General features: G+C 46.0%; 1 long non-coding RNA gene across 1 annotated transcript in view; it reads right to left on the bottom strand.

Annotated features, from left to right (window-relative positions):
• The window catches only part of LOC143809699 (uncharacterized), a 122,288-nt gene extending 100,228 nt beyond the window's left edge, over nt 1-22,060 (bottom strand). The window contains exons 1-2 of the long non-coding RNA XR_013222405.1: nt 21,930-22,060; nt 21,625-21,770 (exon numbers count right to left, since the gene is read on the bottom strand). This is a non-coding gene — a long non-coding RNA (uncharacterized LOC143809699). The remainder of the gene's footprint in view (nt 1-21,624; nt 21,771-21,929) is intronic.
• Nucleotides 22,061-23,284: the final 1,224 nt, after the last annotated feature.

Genomic DNA, 23,284 nt, shown 5'->3' with positions numbered 1-23,284 from the left:
AGTTCGCCCTCAATAATCGGGCTAGTTCTGGTACTTTGGTTTCACCTTTCTTTTGCAATTCTGGTTTTCATCCTCGTTTTTCCTCGGGTCAGGTTGAGCCCTCTGACTGTCCTGGGGTGGATTCTGTGGTGGATAGGTTGCAGCAGATTTGGAACCATGTGGTGGACAATTTGACGTTGTCCCAGGAGAAGGCTCAGCGCTTTGCTAACCGCCGTCACTGTGTGGGTCCCCGACTTCGTGTGGGGGATTTGGTGTGGTTGTCTTCTCGTTATGTCCCGATGAAGGTTTCCTCTCCTAAGTTCAAGCCTCGTTTCATCGGTCCTTATAAGATTTTGGAAATCCTCAACCCTGTGTCATTTCGTTTGGACCTCCCAACATCGTTTGCCATTCATAATGTGTTCCATAGGTCATTGTTGCGGAGATATGTGGTGCCTGTGGTCCCTTCTGTTGATCCTCCTGCTCCTGTCTTGGTCGAGGGGGAGTTGGAGTATGTGGTGGAGAAGATCTTGGATTCTCGTATTTTGAGACGGAAGCTTCAGTACTTAGTTAAATGGAAGGGCTATGGTCAGGAGGATAATTCCTGGGTTGTCGCCTCCGATGTCCATGCGGCCGATTTGGTTCGTGCCTTTCATTCGGCTCGTCCTGATCGGCCTGGGAGCTCTGGTGAGGGTTCGGTGACCCCTCCTCAAGGGGGGGGTACTGTTGTAAATTCCGTTCTCGGGCTTCCTCCTGTGGTCATGAGTGGTACTGTGTGAGTTTGTTCTTGGGCTCCCTCTGGTGGCCTTTAGCTATATGGCTGGGCTCAGCTGCTTCATTTCCTTCTATGCTGGGCCTATTTAACTCACCTGGACCTTCATTTGTTGCCTGCTGTCAGTGTATTCAGTCCTGATTCTGAGCTCTCCTGAATATTCCTTGTGACCAGTCTCCTGCTGGAGAAGCTAAGTTTGCTTGTTCATTTTGCTCATTATTTCCTTGAAAACGTTTCTCAGTATATGATGAGTTTAGTCCAGCTTGCTTTTATGTGATTTTTTTGCTTGCTGGTTAGTTCTGGGGTGCAGAGTGCACCCCTCACATCGTGAGTCGGTGTGGGGGTTCTTGTATTCTCTGCGTGGTTTACTTTTGATAGTTTTTGTACTGACTGCACAGATTCCTATCTATTTTCTGTCTATCTAGTGTTAGCGGGCCTCATTTGCTAAACCTGTTTCATTTCTACGTTTGTATTTTCCCCTTAACTCACCGTTATTATTTGTGGGGGGCTGTCTATAACTTTGGGGTTATTTCTCTGAGGCAAGTGAGGTCTTTGCTTTCTCTCTAGGGGCAGTCAGTTTCTCAGGCTGTGAAGAGGCGTCTAGGTTTTTAGGTAACGCTCCACGGCTGCCTTTAGTGTGTTGGATAGGATCAGGATTGCGGTCAGTATAGCTTCCACATCCCCAGAACTTGTCCTAACATTCTGGTTATATGTATCAGGTCAGTTTTGAGATCCTACCACCGGATCATAACAGGTTTCATGAAAATGGCACAGTTGGTGAACGTTTCACCCCTCTGAGTTGCACCTGGTGTATGTTACCCTCCCTGTAATTCTTGTGGGTGAAAAGATCTGGAACCTCTGCCTGCAGCATTCTCTGAGGGTAATCTTTTCATCAAGTCTTCCACATTGGCCCTCTGGCATGCATGCACTGAAAATGGCACGCCTGCCTCCAACATGAGAGAAGGAAATTTCTCCTTGTACCATGGGTCAAGAAAGGTGCACAGCCAGTATTTCATGGTGGGAAAAAAGTGTTTCACACGAGGGTCTTGAGAAAGGTATCTGGACATCAACTATGCCATGTGTGGCAGACTACAATGAGTCAAATGTTCAGTGACCCCATCAGAAAGAACACTAACCATCCTCTCCTCCTCATGACTAGTGTTGAGCATTCCGATACCGCAAGTATCGGGTATCGGCCGATACTTGCGGGTATCGGAATTCCGATACCGAGATCCGATACTTTTGTGGTATCGGGTATCGGTATCGAAACAACATTAATGTAAAAATGTGTAAAAGAGAGAATTAAAATAAAAAAATATTGCTATACTCACCTCTCCGACGCAGCCTGGACCTCACCGAGGGAACCGGCAGCGTTGTTTGCTTAAAATTTGCGCTTTTCCTTCCTTACGTGAAGTCCCGGCTTGTGATTGGTCGCATGCCGCCCATGTGGCCGCGACGCGACCAATCACAGCAAGCCGTGACGTAATTTTAGGTCCTTCAGGATTTTAAAATTACGTTCTGGCTTGTGATTGGTCGCGTCGCGGTCACATGGGCGACGCGACCAATCACAAGCCGTGACGTCACGGGAGGCTGGACACGCGCGCATTTTAAAATGCGCGCGTGTCCTGCCTCCCGTGACGTCCCGGCTTGTGATTGGTCGCGTCGCCCATGTGGCCGCGACGCGACCAATCACAGCAAGCCGTGACGTAATTTTAGGTCCTTCAGGATTTTAAAATTACGTTCTGGCTTGTGATTGGTCGCGTTGCGGTCACATGGGCGACGCGACCAATCACAAGCCGTGACGTCACGGGAGGCAGGACACGTGCGCATTTTAAAATGCGCGCGTGTCCAGCCTCCCGTGACGTCATGGCTTGTGATTGGTCGCGTCGCCCATGTGACCGCGACGCGACCAATCACAAGCCAGAACGTAATTTTAAAATCCTGAAGGACCTAAAATTACGTCACGGCTTGCTGTGATTGGTCGCGTCGTGGCCACATGGGTGGCACGCGACCAATCACAAGCCGGGACTTCACGTAAGGAAGGAAAAGCGCAAATTTTAAGCAAACAACGCTGCCGGTTCCCTCGGTGAGGTCCAGGCTGCGTCGGAGAGGTGAGTATAGCAATATTTTTTATTTTAATTCTTTCTTTTACACATTAATATGGATCCCAGGGCCTGAAGGAGAGTTTCCTCTCCTTCAGACCCTGGGAACCATCAGGAATACCGTCCGATACTTGAGTCCCATTGACTTGTATTGGTATCGGGTATCGGTATCGGATTGGATCCGATACTTTGCCGGTATCGGCCGATACTTTCCGATACCGATACTTTCAAGTATCGGACGGTATCGCTCAACACTACTCATGACACATCGCCTCCTACTCCTCCTCTTCAGATCATCCATGCTAAAAAGGCATGAAGCTGGGATTGGGAGTCCCCTCTGTAGCGCAGACCAAAAATTCCTGTTCCTCCTTTTCTTCTTCCTCCTGTTCCTTGTCATCACCCAATGTGACCTAAGAATATTGTGTGAGGCTGGGCTGTGTGGTATCAGCCACTGTAAAATCTTGCTCCATAGCCACCTGCTCAGCATTCAAAGCTTCCTCTTTGATATTCTGCAGCAAACGTTTTAATAGACAGAGCAGCGGGATGGTTACACTGATGATAGCATCATCAGCCTCACCATCTTGGTGCAGTACTCAAATTTTTGAAGAACCTCACATAGGTTAGCGATCCACACCCACTCAGCAATTGTTATGTATGGGGGCTGAGTGTTACTCTGATGGGCATTGAGAAGCTGGAATTCAACCACTGCCTCTGCTGCTCACTAAGCCTTGCCAACAAATGAAAGGCTGAATTCCAGAATGTGGGCAGGTCAAAAATAAGATGGTGATGATGCAAATTAAAGCACTGCTGCGTCAAAAACCTGAGATGACTGTCAGAAGTGGGCGCTGACATGGTGTACCTTGACAACTTGGTACAGCAAGTCAGGTATGTTTTTAAAAACCACTGTATAACCATGTTCAGCATGTGGGCTATGCATAGGACATGTACCAGCTTGCCAAGCTTTAAAGCAGCCACCAAGTTACGCCCATTTTCACACACAACCAGACCTGGTTGGAGGTTCAGCGGGGAAAGCCACTGATCGGTCTGGTCTTTTAGCCCTTTCAACAGCTCTGCTACTTTGTGAGCTTTATCACCTAAACAGATGAGCTTCAGCAGAGCGTGCTGCCACTTTGCCAAGGTAGTCTGCAGATCTCTCATCTGGGGAGTGATGGGGAGGCGAGTTCTGCTGAGGAGGAGAGACAGGAGGAGAGACAGGAACTGGAATACTAGAAGACTGAAAGTCTGATGGAAGTTGGGTCCGCTATTTTTGGTGTGGGTAAGGATATGTGAACTCCCAGCCTCTGACTCTGTCCCAGACTCCACCAGGTTCATCCAGTGTGCCGTCAGGTAAATGTAGCATCCCTGTCCACAAGAACTAGTACACGTGTCTGTGGTTAGGTAGACCTTCCCTGTGACTGCATTGGCCCCACCGCCAAGAGGTCACAGAATGACTCAGTTCCCACAAGTCTAGAAGGCAACATTTCCAGAGCTACCAATCTGGTAATATGAGTGTTTAGCATTTTTGCCTGTGTTTGGGTGGCTGGCTATTTCTGCTTCCTGTAGTGTGCAGTAAATTTCTGTAATTGCTAAAACTGCTTGCTACCAGCAGTTCCAGTCCCTTTGCATTGGGACTAGGGATGAGAGAACGTGCGTGCTGATACTCGATTGTCACTCGAGTATCACGGTGCTAACGTGCTCGTTACTTTGCAAGCAATGGGCGGTGCTTGAGTGAAATCTCGAATCACCTCCCCGCATCTTTGGCATCTGTTACAAAGCCAATAAGCATGTGTGGATTGTGCAGTAAATTTATGTGATCTCTAAAACTGCTAAAAAGCTTATAAAAAATTTGTAGGCCTCCATTTCTCAGTCATACAGTGTTACGTGCTTTGTGAAAATTTCTGTGATCTGTAAACTTGTTAAAAAGCTTTTACAAATTGTTACATAGATTTCTGTGGAGTCTAGAAGTGGACAAAAGCTTTTAAAAAAATGTTGCAGACCTCCATTTCTCAGACATAGTGACAGAAATACTTTGTGAATATTTCTGAGGTCTAAAAGTGAACAAAAGCTTTTAAAAATATTGTAGGCCTTCCTTTCTGAGACAAGCAGTGTTACTTTTAACTATTTCTTGACTGGGTGTCTTCATGAGTACTGCTCACCCTCTTACACGTGCTGCAATTTTTTTCCCCAGATGTCCTTGTGAAAAGCAACCTGTGTACACTTTCACATAGGCTAAAATTGGTCTGAGAAATTGAAACCAGGAACCAGGAATTGAAGGTTGAGGAATATAAATTACTTATCTTTGGTGCATTCTGGGAAGAGTTAAGAGTCGCCGTAAGGCTGATGATCTTTGTGTATAGCTGGATCAAGCTGCTTGAAGGAAATCGTCAAGCCAGAAATTGAAGCTTGAGGGAGATAATTTGCATATTCTGAGTGCATTCTGGGAAGAGTGAAGAGTTGCTGCGAGGTTGAGGATCTTTGGGTATAGCTGGATGGAGCTGCTTGAAGGAAATTGTCAAATCACACACCGTTAGGTGAATCTTTACGTCGATTCCACAGTAATATGTTTTGCTCAACATGGGGAAGATGATTACCTGTATGAAGTTCTGCAATGTGTGATACATGTTTACATACTTGCCAGAGGCAAGGGACACACTTTATGTGCCAGAAATGCAAGCATGTGGCTCTTTTGGAGGAAACAGTGCAAAGCCTTCAGGAGAGAATAGCTACAGTGAAGATTATCAAAAAGGATAATGATTTATTTGACAGAGCAGAAGAACCTTTTCAGAATGTTGCAAGAGAAGAACTTTTCAGTGTTTCTGCACAAGCTATTAAAGTAGAAATAATTATTCAGAATGTTTGAAGAGAAGCACCTTTCAATGTACTGGCAGAAGAAGAGAAATTAAGCATGTGACCAAAAGAAGCAGGAGGATGAGGAGGCAGTCAGCACCTATGCCACTGAATAACTGCTACCAGGCTCTCATGAAAGAAAAGTATTAAGATGTATATCAAAAAATTGCTTTGCCCACAGTTAACACTCCGGTAGGAAATCACAAGCCTCTTAAAGGGTGAAAAAGAACTGTGATAAGGAAAGGAGAGTGGTGGTCGTGGTGGATTCCTACTGAGAGAAACAGAAGTCGCTATCTTCCAACCGGAGAAGTGTGCTGTCTTTCAAGTACCCAAATCAAAGATGTGTCTGACAGGGTATTTAGACAGGGTCTTAACAGTGTATTACTGACAGCGTATTACTCTTCAGTGCTGCAGACGACCATCCAAGTCTACTTATACATGTAGGAACAAATGACACAGCAAAAAAGGACACAGAAACAAGATGCAGAGACTTTGAAGACCTAGGCCAGAAAGTCAAAGAATTGGTAGTGCAGGTCATCTTCTCATCCATCCTCCCAGTAGAAGAACATGAACCAAAGAGATTGAACAGGATTCTTCAGGTGAACAACTGGCTACGTCAATATAATTGTGGTATCGCTGTAATTGTACTGACCTGAAGAATAAGGCTATGTGCACACATTGCATTCTTGATGCATTTTCACAGTGTTTTTTCCACATGGAAATGGGCCAAAAACACTATGGAATCCTTATGCAAGCTTATTCAATGACAATCCTGAAGTGCATCACACATGATCAGTAAATTTCCGTAAGTATTTGTAGTGCATTTTTTTCTGCAGCATGTCAACTTTTTTTGCATTTCTGCAGTATTTCTGCACCCATTGACTTCAATTGAGTCAGTCAAATCTGTAGCAAAAACACAGGTATACAAATGTTTGCAGATTTGCTGAGTTTTTGTTTTGCGTTTTTGCAAGCTTCCGATGAAGATTCCCACTCTGTCATCTGTGTGACAGCGAGGGAAACACCAGCTCAGTAGTTGTTATGGGCGATAATGCTACTGCTGGAAAGATCATTGGTCAGAGCACTAAGGGATCATGCTGTCAGATGTCAGCGTGACCCCGCAGCTGTGACTGTCACCCGTGGTAACGTTACCGCCGGTACTGTCGGTCAGAGCGCTGTGGGATCATGCTGTCAGATGTCAGCGTGACCCTGCAGCTGTCACTGTGACTTGCAGGTGTGGGCTGATGACACTACTGCTCCTATCAGGCTACATCTGATGTCACTGATAACAGTGACAGCAGGTGCCGCTGATATGAGATGTAGTCTCATCTGCTGGCACCTGTGCTCACAGTTAAAAAAAAAGTAAAATTACATACATATTCAAATAAAAATTAAAAAAAGTTATACTCACACCAAATCACCGATGCCCTCGTGTCCTAGAAATAATGTAAAATAATAACCAACATATACTCACCTGTCCGGCATAGTCCAAATAATCCAAGTGTCCCACGGTGATCTCATGTGTAGAACAGTCACATTGAGAGATATGACCGCTCTACCCAGCTTCCGGCCATACACTGACAGGAAGTAATCGCTCCCGCAGTGTATCACTGAGCTGTCGTGAGAGTTCACCGGAGTTCATCAGCTCCAGTGCTCTCACTTACGGCACCGCTACATGAGAATTTTCCTACGCAGCAGTGGTGCTGTATGGGATATCACTGGAGCTGATCAGCTGATGAACTCCAGTGAACTCTCATGGTTGCTCAGTGATACACTGTGAGAGCAATTACCTCCTGTCAGTGTATCACTGGCTGTCTTTGAGAGCAGACACTGATGTGACACCTCTCCAAGTGATGAGGATCGTCGTGGGACATTATGGATTATCTTCTCGGTGGACAGGTGAGGAATATTATGGTTTATTATTTTAATCTTGTTGCAGAAGAAATTGGCTTCGGTGTATTAGGCGTTCGGTAATTATTGTATAATTAAGATTATTAAAGGAGTCTGTGTCATTATTTCAAATAAAGGAATATATTCTGGGTGTCTGAGTTTTTATGCAATATCGCTATGTGGTTACTAATGGAAAGGTGCCTTATAGACGCCTCTCCATTACTAACCTGTGGGCTTGATGTCATCTCACAATACAAAGGTGACATCAACCCCACAAGCAAGAACCCCACTTGCCACTGCTACAGGGCAAGTTGGAAGAATGAGGCTAAGTGCCAGAATTGGTGCATCTTATAGATGCACCTTTTCTGTGGTGGCTGAGAGCTGATGTTTTCAGTCTGGGAGGGGTCAATATCCATGGCCCCTTCCTAGGCTATTATATCAGCCCACAACTGTCTGCCTATCCTTTGCTGGCTAGATTTTATAGAGGGAACTTATGTAAAAAAAAAATGTGTGGGGTCCCCTTGTAAACTAGCCAGTAAAGTCTAAGCAGACAGCTGCAAGCTGATATTAATAGCCTGGGAAACTTTATGGCTATTGACTCCTTCCCAGAATATTAATAATAGCCCTCAGCCGTCAGCTTTCCTTCTGCTGGTTATTAAAATTACGCGGGAGCCCACACATTTTTTTTTTTCATTTTTTTCTTTAAAATTAACAGTTCCTGTCTGATTACAGCCTATGTTTGTTTGTTCTGTTACTCCTACATAGGCTGCTGACAATTTGTGTGTTTGTGTGTTTGAGTTTACTTATTGGCTTAGCAATGAGGGTGTCGGGCTGACACCTTTTTGTTACTAAGGGTACCATCACACAGTGCAATTTTGATCGCTACGACGGCACGATCCGTGACGTCGCAGCGATCGTATGATTATCGCTCCAGCGTCGTAGACTGCGGTCACACGTTGCAATCATGGCGCTGGAGCGATGCCGAAGTCCCCGGGTAACCAGGGTAAACATCGGGTTACTAAGCGCAGGGCCGATGTTTACCGTGGTTACCAGCGTAAAAGTAAAAAAAAACAAACCGTACATGCTCACCATCTGATGTCCGTCCGGTCCCTTGCCGTCCGCTTCCTGCTCTGACAGATCCGGCCGTACAGTGAGAGCAGAGTGCAGCGGTGACGTCACCGCTGTGATCTGCTCTCACTTTCCGGCCGGCAGACAGTCAGAGCGGGAAGCGGACGGCAAGGGACCGGACGGACATCAGATGGTGAGCATGTACGGTTTGTTTTTTTTAACTTTTACGCTGGTAACCACGGTAAACATCGGGTTACTAAGCGCGGCCCTGCGCTTAGTTACCCGATGTTTACCCTGGTTACCAGCGAACGCATCGCTGGATCGCTGTCACACACAACGATCCAGCGATGTCAGCGGGTGATCAAGCAACGAAAGAAAGTTCCAAATGATCTGCTACGACGTACGATTCTCAGCAGGATCCCTGATCGCTGCTGCGTGTCAGACACTGCGATATCGTAACGATATCGCTAGAACGTCACGAATCGTACCGTCGTAGCGATCAAAATTGCACTGTGTGACGGTACCCTTACAGTTCCTAATCCCATTACACTGATACTACTGCATCAGCATGAAAAAGGTGGTGTTGAACCAAAAAATGACATCACAAAACTTTTACTTAATATTTTTATTTAGCTCAAAAAAGCTTTAATTGCTGTAGAAAAACACATACAAAAATGCATGTTTTTTCCGTGGCGTTTTTCCTGCCAAGAGATGCAGAAAACTTGCAGAAATTTCAGCAAGCAAATACTCAACGTGCAATCAATTTTACCAGCCCTCACATGACTCTGTGGGCCGAAAAATGAAAAAATTATAGCTCTCAAAATATGGTCATTCAAAAAACTAGTTTTTCCACTACAAAGCGTTTTTTAGTGTGTGAAAACAGCCAAACATAAAAAGCCAATATAAACCTGGTATCGATGTATTCGCACTGACCTGAAGAATAAAGTTGCCTAATCGCTGGAGATAAGCGAACCTTTCAAGGTTCGATCCGGTTTGATTCACCGAATGTTTAGACATTCACCGAACATGTTCGCCGAACATACCCGAACCCCAGTAGATTCAATGAGAGGCGAAACCAAACATATAGAAAGCACATTAAGGGGTCACAAAAAGCTTCCCAAACAGCTAAAATTAGGAGTAGACACCATGGAATTTGACGTTAATTGACCCACAGCTGAATCTTTTAAAGTGACACAGAAGCAGTAAGCCATTGCCCATGCATGAGGTTTCAGGGTCTGGCCCAGCATTTACAACTTGGAATTGAAGTTTTAATGAGGACCTGGTGGTTAAGGGAGCTGTGTAACCCTTCTTAGCTGGCAGACCTCATACCTCATGCAACACCTCCATTTTTTTTTTCCAGCCACACTCATATGCACAAGCATCAGTTTCATCTAGTACTCTTGGTAGAAAAATGTACGGAAAGACATGTTGACCTAGTTTGTTGAAACAATGAGCCCCTGTGACCCACCCCCCTAACCTGTGAATGGGGAGGTGAGACACAGATCAGTCTTGTTTGGAACTATGAAATGAACACAGCACGTCAGAGAGAGAAAGAAGGGAATATGGACTGTTATCCTCTGTGCTGGATTGTTGGAATTTTATCCTGTAACTGAACTGCATTTGTGTTCTGGAAAATTTGTATCTATTGTGTGGTGGATCGTATATGGACCTTTCGTACTTTTGCCTAAATAAAGGTCTTGGGATAGTTCACTCTTCGCTGGCTCTGTTGATTGTGTGGTACCGGAGAAGGAACCTGTGACATATATATATATATATATATATATATATATATATATATATATATACTGTATATACTCGAGTATAAGCCGACCCGAGTATAAGCCGTCCCCCCTAATTTTGCCACAAAAAACTGGGAAAACTTAATGACTCGAGTATAAGCCTAGGGTGGAAATGCAGCAGCTACCGGTAAAAGTCAAAAGTAAAAATAGATACCAATAGAAGTAAAATTAATTGAGACATCAGTAGGTTAAGTGTTTTTGAATATCCATATTGAATCAGGAGCCCCATGTAATGCTCCATAAAGTTTATGATGGCCCCATAAGATGCTCCATATTAAAATATGTCCCATATAATCCTGCCCCAGAAGATGCTCCATAAAGATATTTGCCCCATATAGTGCTGCACAAACCTTGATTATGGCCCAATCAGATACTTCATACAGACATTTGCCCCATATAATGCTGCACAAATGTTAATTATGGCCCCATAAGATGCTCCATAAAGATATTTGCCCCATATAGTGCTGCACAAACGTTGATTATGGCCCCATAAGATGCTCCATTCAGACACTTGCCCCATATAGTACTGCACAAACGTTTATTATGGCCCCATAACATGCTCCATACAGACACTTGCCCCATATAGTGCTGCACAAACGTTAATTATGGCCCCATACAGACAGTTGACCCATATAGTGCTGCACAAACATTGATTATGGCCACATAAGATGCTCCATACAGACACTTGCCCCATATAGTGCTGCACAAACGTTGATTATGGCACCATACAGACACTTGCCCCATAAAGTACTGCTAAAAAGGATGATTAAGGCCCCATAAGATGCTCCATACAGACACTTGCCCCGTATAGTGCTGCACAAACGTTGATTATGGCCCCATACAGACACTTGCCCCATATAGTGCTGCACCAACTGTATGGCCCCATAAGATGGTCCATACAGACACTTGCCCCATTTGCTGTTGCTGCGATAAAAAAAAAAATCACATACTCATCTCTCCGTCGCTCAGGCCCCCGGCACTTTCAATATTCACCTGACTTCGTTCCGGCACCGCTCCATCTTCAGCACTGACGTTTAGGCAGAGGGCGTGCACTAACCACATCATCGCACCCTCTGACCTGAGCGTCACTGCAGAAGACGCTGAAGATGGAGCGGCGCCTGGAATGGGGAGCAGGTGAATATCGTGCAGCGCTGCGCTCCCCTCCCCGTTATACTCACCTGCTCCTGGCACTGTGCAGTCCCTGGCTTCCCAGCACCGCAGCTTCTTCCTGTACTGAGCGGTCACCAATACCACTCATTACAGTAATGAATATGCGGCTCCACGTTGGAGCCGCATATTCATTACTGTAATGAGCGGTACCATGTGACCGCTCAGTACAGGAAGAAGCTGGGGCCCTGGGGAGCAAGGGTGTTATGATCCTTAGTGGTTGAGGATCACAAATTACTCCAGCTAAGTAACAAACATAGGACAAGCTCTAGGGAGGTGGCAAACTGGACTGACCGCAAATCTGAACCTATCCAAACACACTAGAAGTAGCCGGTGAACGTGCCTAAAAATCCTAGACGTCTCGAGCCAGCCTGAGGAACTAACTACCCCTAGAGAGAAAGAAAGACCTCTCTTGCCTCCAGAGAAATAATCCCCAAAGATATAGAAGCCCCCAACAAATAATAACGGTGAGGTAAGAGGAAGGCACATACACAGGGGTGAAAGCAGATTCAGCAAATGAGGCCCACTAATACTAGATAGCAGAAAACAGAAAAGGGAATCTATGCGGTCAGTAAAAAACCCTTACAAAATATCCACTCTGAGATTTCAAGAACTCCCGCACCAACTAACGGTGTGGGGGGAGAAACTCAGTCCCCTAGAGCAACCAGCAAGTGAGGAAATCACATTTTAGCAAGCTGGACAAGAAACATGATGAATGCTGATAATCAAAAAATGAACAAACAAAAACTTAGCTTGTCTTGGAGAGACTGGGAGCAAGGTAGTCACAAGGAATCTGAAGAGCACTGAATACATTGATAGCAGGCAAGGAACTGAGTATCCAGGAGAGCTAAATAGGAAACCAACCAAGGATAACGAACCAGCTGATGCAGCCAACCTGCAGAAAGACAACACTACACAGTACCGCTTGTTACCACTAGAGAGAGCCCAAAAATAGAGTTCACAACTCCAGGGACATGCAGGGACCGCGCCAGGAGCAGGTGAGTATAATTAGACAGCCCCTGCTCCCCCTCCCCTGCTGACCCCTGGGTATGACTCGGGTATAAGCCAAGAGGGGGACTTTCAGCCCAAAAAAATGGGCTGAAAATCTCGGCTTATACTCGAGTATATACAGTATATATATATATATATATATATATATATATATATATATATATATATATATATATATATATTGTGATGCAGTGACCCCTGTGGCAGCTAGGGGGCGCTGTGTGTGCTCCTTGGGATATGCATGGGGGCGTATTTGTTGTTATAATGGTGGTGAAACAGTGATTGGCAGAGTTGTGAGTGGCCGACATGTCGCAGAGGGAGTCTGCGTGGTAAGTCTGATGCAATGTTGTTGTTCTGGGACCTGTAGTCCCTCAAGAGTGTGTATATGTATGGTGTAGTTGTAAGGGAGACTAGGCTAGTTATGTGAGATGGGTGGGACAAACTAGCCACACATCCACACTCCCACCCAGGGGAATCGTTAAGGGTATATAATGTGACCAGGGTGTGGGTCACATGTTCCTGTGTGGTTCCAGTGTTTGGACCTGAGTGGTGAAGGTCCTGGAAGTATGTGTTGGATTTCCTGGGAGTAGGAGTCCTGAAGAGCACATGCTAATGGTGCAAGGTCCTGGAAGCCTGTGTTGGATTTCCTGGGAGTAGGAGTCATGAAGAGCACATGGTGGGGCTTCAGACCTGGTGGCCTGGGGTGTTGGACGAGGTCCTGAATAGCACCTGGACAGGTCATGTGCCTGGGGTGTTGGACCGAGGTCCTGAATGGCACCTGGACAGGTCTCATGCCTGGGGTGTTGGACGAACTCCTGAATAGCACCTGGACAGGCCACATGTGTGATTCCTGAAGAGCACAACCTGTGTTGGATCTCCTGGGAGTAGGAATCCTGAAGAACACATGCCAGTGTGTTGGACGGTCCCATGTGGGATGGACGTCCTGAATAGCACACAGTAAGACTATGATTCTGGATGGTCTGTGTTGGGGAAGCTATCATCCTTCGGTGGCTCTGGACTGACTGTTGTGTGCCAGCCAGGCAAGTTGGTGAACCCCGTAAAGGCAGTTTCCCCAGGAGAGAGGACTGACGAGGAGTCAGCAGGTGGAGCAGGAGCTCCCTTAAGGTACCATTGACTGTTGGTGCTTGTGAAAGTCTATGAACTGTGTGGTCTCCCACGGCAACTGAACGGAGTGAGGTTCGGCGTGCTTAGAGACCACGACCCAGTGTCATATGCGCTCTATGTGACTTGGGACATTGGTGAACTGTACGGCGTATGGACACCCATGGTAACTGGGTGAAGTGAGAGGCCCAGCATGTTTAGTGTCCGTGAGTCAAAGCCATATATGAAGTGTGCAAGATAAAGCTGCAAGTTAATATCACCAGTTGGTGCCTGTTGTGTTTCATGAAATGTATATAATGAACTGTGCATAACCCGGTTTATGACACTTTAATAAACCGTATTGACTGTTTTGTGTGAAAAAATCGTGCCTGACTACGTCAATCCCGTGCCAAGTGAGTGTCCCCCAATACACTCAGTGAGAGCAATCTTACATATGGTGCTCGAAGCAGGCAACGATCCAGGATGCACGTGTGGAGTTAATTGCTGTGGCGCAGCAGGGCCATGAAGATTGCGTCTAGCTGTTATTCGACGGGGTTACGAAGGTGACAAGCGTCTTGCTGTGGATCGGCGGGCCCACGAAGGTGACAAGCGTCTTGCTGTGGATCGGCGGGTCCACAAAGTTTGCGGTGGAGCCGTGCAGAGCCTTGTGGAGCGTAGCTGCAGTGGCAGCAATAGGTTTCGCAGCAGCCAGAGCTGCAGTGGCAGCAGTAGCGGCTTGTGTTTGGCAGCCGGAGGTGCCAGTTGTATGTGACTGCAGCCAGAGCTGTGGCTGTACCAGCAGGAGCTGGTGAAGTGACATATAAAAAGAAAAAAAAATATTTTTTTTCCCTCAGGTCGTGCAGACTCTTAATGGGCCAGTACAAGCCCAGAGACATAGTGGTGTATTGTGCGAACTGGGGCCTGAGTGCCGTGGGGGAGTCCACGGGGTGTACACCAGGGAAGGTGTGGTGTCCCTAAAAGAGGAGGTATCCCTAAAAGTGGGCGGTGACCCAAACGGGGATGGTTGCCCAAAAGGGGGAAGAGTCCCAAAAAGGGGCGGTGACCCAAACGGGGATGGAGGCCCAAAAGAGGGCAGAGCCAAAAAAAGGGGCGGCAATCTCTGAGGAGGCACAACTGTGTCCTTTTTGGCTGGATGGAGAGCGTGTGCGGGGGTTGTTAGACCCGGAGAGGGAAGCATCTTTTCTGAGGACCCTTCCTGAAAGTTCTGTGTCACCTGGGACACAGGCGAAAGTGAGTGGCATAGTTGGGGACACTAAAGGTCTTCTGGTAGCCACTCTCTATATTGTCGCAGCTGAGGTTTCCACGTACCATGAGGTGGCTGTAGTCCCATACTTGCCATGTCCTATGGTAATTAGTGTTGAGCGATACCGTCCGATACTTGAAAGTATCGGTATCGGAAAGTATCGGCCGATACCGGCAGAGTATCGGATCTGATCCGATACCGATACCCGATACCAATACAAGTCAATGGGACTCAAGTATCGGAAGGTATCCCTGATGGTTCCCAGGGTCTGAAGGAGAGGAAACTCTCCTTCAGGCCCTGGGATCCATATTAATGTGTAAAATAAAGAATTAAAATAAAAAATATTGATATACTCACCTCTCCGACGCAGCTTGGACCTTACCGCTGGTAACCGGCAGCCTTCTTAGCTTAAAATGAGCGCGTTCAGGGCCTTCCATGACGTCACGGCTTCTGATTGGTCGCGGCCGCCCATGTGACCGCCACGCGACCAATCACAAGCCGTGACGTATTTTTCAGGTCCTAAATTCCTAATTCTAGGAATTTAGGACCTGAGAATTACGTCACGGCCTGTGATTGGTTGCGTGGCAGTCACATGGGCGGCCGTGACATATCACAAGCCGTGACGTCATCTAAGGCCCTGAACGCGCTCATTCTTAGGAAGGAAGGCTGCCGGATAGAAGCCGAGGGTGAGTATATTCCTATTAGGTATATACTCACCCTCGGACGCGCCCTGCTTCTTTCCGGCAGCCTTCCTTCTTAAGAATGAGCGCGTTCAGGGCCTTAGATGACGTCACGGCTTGTGATTGGTCGCGGCCGCCCATGTGACCGCTCACGTGACCAATCACAAGCCGTGACGTCATCCCTCAGGTCCTAAATTCCTAGAAGGGAATTTAGGACCTGAGGGGTGACGTCGCGGCTTGTGATTGGTCGCGTGGCGGTCACATGAGCGGCACGCGACCAATCAGAAGCCGTGACGTCATGGAAGGTGCTGAACGCGCTCATTTTAAACAAAGAAGGCTGCCGGTTACCAGCGGTGATGTCCAGGGGCCTCCGGACAGGTGAGTATATCAATATTTTTTATTTTAATTCTTTATTTTACACATTCATATGGATCCCAGGGCCTGAAGGAGAGTTTCCTCTCCTTCAGACCCTGGGAACCATACACTGGAAACTTCCGATTCCGATTCCCGATACCACAAAAGTATCGGATCTCGGTATCGGAATTCCGATACAGCAAATATCGGCCGATACCCGATACTTGCGGTATCGGAATGCTCAACACTAATGGTAATAGGACAAGATTTGGAAGCACTGTGGGAATGGTGAAAAAGGGTGAAGTGTTTGTGGAAATAAAGTGTGTGGGAGATAGTAGTGCTGAGAATGCGCCCCCTAGAGTTGGCAGTCCTAAGTTAGGCGCGACCAAGGAAAATGATGGACGGCCCAACTTACGGACATGTCACCTGATGTGTGCTACAATATGACTGTTAGTGATGTGGTAGATAAAACGTGTGGAGCTGACGCCCAGAAAGAGTGTGACTTGGGGGTTCACCATACTGTGGGGTATGATACAGACTATGAGGGTGACTGTGACTCTGAGGAAGTAAGGGAGTACAGTAAAGAGGAGGCCACCAAAGGAGTGGGGCCTGAAGTGGATACCCGGTTGAAGCAAGAGGAGCTTCAGAGACAGGCTGCTGAGGGCCGTGTGGGTGCCTTAGAGTTAAGGGTTGAAGGACGGTGCTTTACAGGAATGCTACGCCCAATTGATAGAGGATGGCGGCCAGTTTCGACCCGAAATGTGGACAAACAAAGGGGTGGGAGTACCCAGTTGGATGAAAGAAGTAGTGTCGCCTCAGCTAACTCAGGACTGAGTGAAATAGGTGGGAGACCTTGTAGCAAAAATGGTAACAAAGGGTCAAACTCTGACTCAGATCATTCCCTAGGCTCGACTGGACGGTGTACTCATGACCGCACCAACCGTGGGTGGCGGCCATGGAGAGAAAGGACGGGTAATGGGGCGCACTTGGAAAGTGTGGTGACTAAAGGTTTGGTGATACAGACAGACTGTGACTTAAGGGCCAAAGCTCAAGGCCTACATGTTGACCGCTGGGGGCGGGGTAAACCAAACAAGGGTATGATTATGTGTGATGCTCAAAACTGACTGAGACAGTTTTCTCGACTGGTAGGGCAAGGTAACGTGCGTGACCAGTCTCAAGACCTCGGGTGTATGACAGGTGTTCATCCCCACAAGTATGAACAGAGGGGGGGTATGTGATGCAGTGACCCCTGTGGCAGCTAGGGGGTGCTGTGTTGCTCCTTGGGATATGCATGGAGGCGTATTTGTTGTTGTAATGGTGGTGAAACAGTGATTGGCAGAATTGTGAGTGGCCGACATGTGTCGCAGAGGGAGTCTGCGTGGTAAGTCTGATGCAATGTTGTTGTTCTGGGACCTGTAGTCCCTCAAGAGTGTGTATATGTATGGTGTAGTTGTAAGGGAGACTTACTAGGCTAGTTATGTGAGATGGGCGGGACAAACTAGCCACACATCCACACTCCCACCCAGAGGAGTGGTTAAGGGTATATAATGTGATCTGGGTGTGGGTCACATGTTCCTGTGTGGTTCCAGTGTTTGGACCTGAGTGGTGAAGGTCCTGGAAGTATGTGTTGGATTTCCTGGGAGTAGGAGTCATGAAGAGCACATGGTGGGGCTTCAGACCTGGTGGCCTGGGGTGTTGGATGAGGTCCTGCATAGCACCCGGACATGTCACATGCCTGGGGTGTTGGACCGAGGTCCTGAATAGCAACTGGACAGGTCATATGCCTGGAATGTTGGACTGAGGTCCTGAATAGCACCTGGACAGGTCATATGCCTGGGGTGTTGACGAAGTCCTGAATAGCACCTGGACAGGCCACATGTGTGATTCCTGAAGAGCACAACCTGTGTTGGATCTCCTGGGAGTAGGAATCCTGAAGAGCACATGCCAGTGTGTTGGACGGTCCCATGTGGGATGGACGTCCTGAATAGCACACAGTAAGACTATGATTCTGGATGGTCTGTGTTGGGGAAGCTATCGTCCTTCGGTGGCTCTGGACTGACTGTTGTGTGCCGGCCAGGCAAGTTGGTGAACCCCGTAAAGGCAGTTTCCCCAGGAGAGAGGACTGACAAGGAGTCAGCAGGTGGAGCAGGAGCAGTCAAGGTACCATTGACTGTTGGTGCTTGTGAGAGTCTATGAACTGTGTGGTCTCCCACGGCAACTGAACGGAGTGAGGTTCGGCGTGCTTAGAGACCGCGACCCAGTGTCATATGTGCTCTATGTATCTTGGGACATTGGTGAACTGTACAGCGTATGGACACCCATGGTAACTGGGCGAAGTGAGAGGTCCAGTATGTTTAGTGTCCGTGAGTCAAAGCCGTATATGAAGTGTACAAGATAAAGCTGCAAGTTAATATCACCAGTTGTGCCTGTTGTGTTTCATGAAATGTATATAATGAACTGTGCATAGCCCAGTTTATGACACTTTAATAAACTGTATTGACTGTTTTGTGTGAAAAAATCGTGCCTGACTACATTAATCCCGTGCCAAGCGAGTGTCCCCCAATACGTGTCCCCCAATACACTCAGTGAGAGCAATCTACAATATATATATATATATATATATATATATATATATATATATATATATATATATATATATAAATATATATATATATATATATATATATATTCTAAACTACATGCCTGTGCTATATACTACGTGGCTGTGCAATATACTACGTGGCTTTGCTATCTACTGCGTGGGCTGTGTTATATACTACATCGCTGTGCTATATACTACGTGGCTGTGCTATATACTACGTGGCTGCTATATACTACGTGGCTGTGCTATATACTACGTGGCTGCTATATATTACGTAGCTGCTCTATACTACGTGACTGCTATATACTACGTGGCTGTCTGTGTTATATACTACATGGCTGCTATATATTATGTTGCTGTGCTATATACTACGTGGGCTGTGTTATATACTATGTGGCTGCTATATACTACATCACTATGTTATAAACTACATGCCTGTGCTATATACTACGTGGCTGTGCAATATACTACGTGGCTTTGCTATCTACTGCGTGGGCTGTGTTATATACTACATCGCTGTGCTATATACTACGTGGCTGTGCTATATACTACGTGGCTGCTATATACTACGTGGCTGTGCTATATACTACATAGCCAGCCACGACCAATCAGCGATATTGCCGCGGGATTTAGACACCGCTTCGGTGAGTAGTCGTGCTCGGCCAACCGTGACCAATCAGCGAAACACAGTCCAGCCGCGAATTGGTATGGAATTTCAACCATGCTTCGCTGTATAAGTTGAGTTTTTCAGCACATTTTTTGCGTGCTGAAAATACCCCCCTTGGCTTATACGCAGGTCATTGTCCCAGAAGACGGCAGGGGAGGGGGAGCGGCGGAACAGCGGGTCACAGTAGGAATGAGCAAGTGGCTGCGGCTAAAGCCTGTGCCCGCTGCTAAAGAGAAATTAATATTCACTGCACTGGCAATGAATATTCATTTCTCTTATAGCGCGCACATTTTCAGCTGCAGTTGCCGGCTTCCAGCAGCTGCCAGGCTATCACGGGTGCCCGCTCATTAAAGTAATGAATATTCACCTCTGTCCACTCCCATAGGCATGGAGAGAGGTGAATATTCATTACCTTAATGAGCGGGGACATGTGATCACCCAGCCGCAGGAGCTGCTGGCACCAGAACAAGATGCTGCGAGGGCGCGCAGGGAAGAAAAGTAGGATTTTTTTTTATGCTTTACTCATGGGGGCCATACATGCAAAGATGGGGATATGGAGCCACGCATGCAAGGATAGGGATATGGAGCCATGCATGCAAGGATGGGAATAAGGAGCCACGCATACAAGGATGGGAATTAGGAGCCATGCAGACAAGGATGGGGATGAGGAGCCATGCATACCGGCATGGGATGAGGGGACAATGCATACCCTGCTTATACTCAAGTCAATAAGTTTTCCCAGTTTTTTGTGGCAAAATCAGGTGCCTCGGTTATACTCAGGTCGGCTTATACACGAGTATAAACAGTATATCTATGCAAAGCATAGCCATGTACTGGCCCTCCAAAAATGCTTAGTGAGGGCTGGCTGATGACCCTCTGACATTAGTGAGGACCACCTGCTCGTTCTCTAACAATAGTAATGGCTGCATGATGGACCTCTACAAATAGTGATGGCTGTCTCATGGCCATGAAAAAAAAATTGTGACGTTCAGAATCCCTTCTCCATAAATTAAACAGGATGTATCTGATCATGTCTCACACACCACATGGACAGATGAAATATTGAAATGCTAAAATTACATTTCCTGATTAATGTTTTTTTTACCATTGAAAGCCATTCAGGAGTGCCAAAATTCAACAAAAACACTATGTGTACATAGCTCAAGGTGTGGGGAGCATTTTTTTTATGTCTTATTTATTTTGCCTTATTAGTCATTATCCTGGAAATAATGTTTCTTAATATTTTTGCCAGTTAAATCCATTTAAATGAGTTTGTATGTTTTATTGTCAGTCCGTAAAGTGGCGTAATACTCTGACATCCAGTAGCGACCTGGGAGTCATAGATGCTTCCAGGGGTCTTCCGCATGCTGTTCCCATACCATTTCAACACTGTTTACATCAGTTCCAGCAATTTTTAGACCCCTCCGGGTGGGGGGAGCCAGAAAAATGCTCGAGTTTCCCACTGACGTCCATTCTACTTGTTACTTTGGTCGAGCACCCAAAAATTAAGAATTGCTGGACTCGAGTATTTTACTGCTCACTCATCACTATTCTTTTCCCCTTTCTGTCCATTTAAATGTTTTGTATCAATTATTTAATATTTATAAAAATGTACAAAATGAATTGTAAATAAGATACACAGCATTTAATATACGTAATGCTAAAAGGGTCCTAAATGATATGCATCGCTGAATGTTCTTTGTGTTCCATGGGTTAAACATTACCAGTCTGAGTGTGCATTTGGCTGCAGCCATCTCTATGGCAACAGAATGTGATGTAAGCCACGCCAGGATGCCAGCCGAAGACATTAAAATGTCCTATTGAATTGAGAAAGAAAAAAGGGCAGCAAGTGTTATGCATCTTCTCCTTCGCCAATCTCAGCTACTTTCAACTAGAGTCAACACCGAATAGTTTTCCAGTTTCTTCTGACCCGTCATAAAACACAGACAAGACTTAAAGTGCACTCCCTCCCTAGCTGTGGATCCATGTGGCAGATGTGTATCGATTAAATGAACGTTATTGCACCTAATGGTGTGTGTTGTATTGGTAATGAGACGGAAGATTCTAAATACAGTATTAACAATGCATTAGGCTCTTCAAAAATTTGTTTACACTATTGTGCACTCAAGGAAAACTTTATGGATTATCTGGTTGTTGTATTTCAAGCTTTTCCGAAAAGCGATTTGGTCAAGCCTGGTTTATGAAATAATTCAATCTATAAACATAAGTTTGAACATTAACATTCATGGAAATAATGCTATTACTTGAACACTAAAGTGATATGGAAGCATCAGCTCCTTCTGCAAGTGCATTAATGGAGGACTAACCGTGTGAACTCTGAAGAGGGCCGGAGGGAGCTGACAGCAGACAAAGTGGCATCGTGCTTTCTAGAGCTGCTGCTACTTCACTCTTGTGATTCACATGGATTACAATTACCATTTCAGCATTGGTTATTCAGGATATCCTAACCAACCTGAATAAAAAAAATTTAGGAAAGACTTAAAAGAATGTTCATTTCTCCATGAGTCTATCCCAATATGTATTAGGTAGAAGAATTAATGTTAGCAAATTTCTCCAATTAGAAATGTAGAATTGCAGTTTTTCTGAAAAGCTGATTCACTATGTTGCTTACCCCATGTGCATGGCATTGCAGTAGCTTAATCCATGGTTATGTAAGCAGAAGAAGCGGGCTGGGGGTACCTTTATGTCGGAGCTGTCTCATAAGTTGTCCGGGGGAAAGCAAATAGAACCGGGCCAATGTTTGCACTTGGCAGCAGGGAGCATGTCTCAGGCTAAAAAGCAAAAGCACATGCAGACACACTCAGACTTGGCGGGAACTGATAGCGCGCAGCAGGTGGAAGTGAGTACTCCGTCCCTCAAGCCCCATTGTTGTCCCCTGTATTTTCCCATACTGCATACCCTTATTACCTATTCCCTGCATTATCCCTGTTTAACTCCTTAACTCTCTGCGTGGAGTACTCACCTTTTACAGTAAAATTTGTTAACCCTTGCTCTGTCTTCTGCCCATCACTGCATCCTGCAACCTGCTCACAGTTGCAACTCATATAGTGACAGTTGTTAGTGGTTGAACCATGGACATCTAAGCTACTGCAATGTCCTGTGCATGGGGTAAGATACATTGTGAATCAGAAGAACTATATTTTTTTTAAGTGTAGGTATTTGCTAATATTATTATTACATCTACTACACACTGTGATAGGATCTTGGAGATGAGAAAAACCCTTTAAATCACACATTGGATCTCAATGAGCGAAAGAATCTACAGTTAGGTATATTGCATCATTTTATGAGAACAAAATAATGCATCAATGGTAAATAGAAACCAATACATGAGCTAATTAACAACTTCACCACATACACTGTGCATGTATTGTGCCGCAGAAGAAGCATTCTGCCAAACTGACAGAAGAATTGCAACTGCTCACTTGCATAGTCTGTGCGATCCTCAGCGGCAGTCAGCCATATAATATAGCTGATGCCCTGCTGAAATGGCCACGATTGGGGCACTTAGCCTCAACACTGCAATTGACTGCAGGTTCTTCAGCTGCAATATTGCAATTCTCCACTGAAGGTTATTTAGCCTCAACAGTAGTGTCGAGCATTCCGATACTGCAAGTATCGGGTATCGGCCGATACTTGCTGTATCGGAATTCCGATACCGAGATCCGATATTTTTGTGATATCGGGTATCGGTATCGAAACAACATTAATGTAAAAATGTGTAAAAGAGAGAATTAAAATAAAAAATATTGCTATACTCACCTCTCCGACGCAGCCTGCACCTTACCGAGGGAAGCGGCAGCGTTCTTTGTTTAAAATTCGCGCTTTTCTTTCCTTTACGTGAGTCCCGGCTTGTGATTGGTTGCGTGCCGCCCATGTGACCGGGACGCAACCAATCACAGCAAGCCGTGACGTAATTTCAGGTCCTTCAGGATTTTAAAATTACGTTCCGGCGTTGTGATTGGT

Source organism: Ranitomeya variabilis, chromosome 2 (genome assembly GCF_051348905.1).
Source record: "Ranitomeya variabilis isolate aRanVar5 chromosome 2, aRanVar5.hap1, whole genome shotgun sequence".
Taxonomy (NCBI): domain Eukaryota; kingdom Metazoa; phylum Chordata; class Amphibia; order Anura; family Dendrobatidae; genus Ranitomeya; species Ranitomeya variabilis.
The sequence above is the reverse complement of the archived record's forward strand: the minus strand, read 5'-3'. Positions and strand labels throughout refer to the sequence as shown.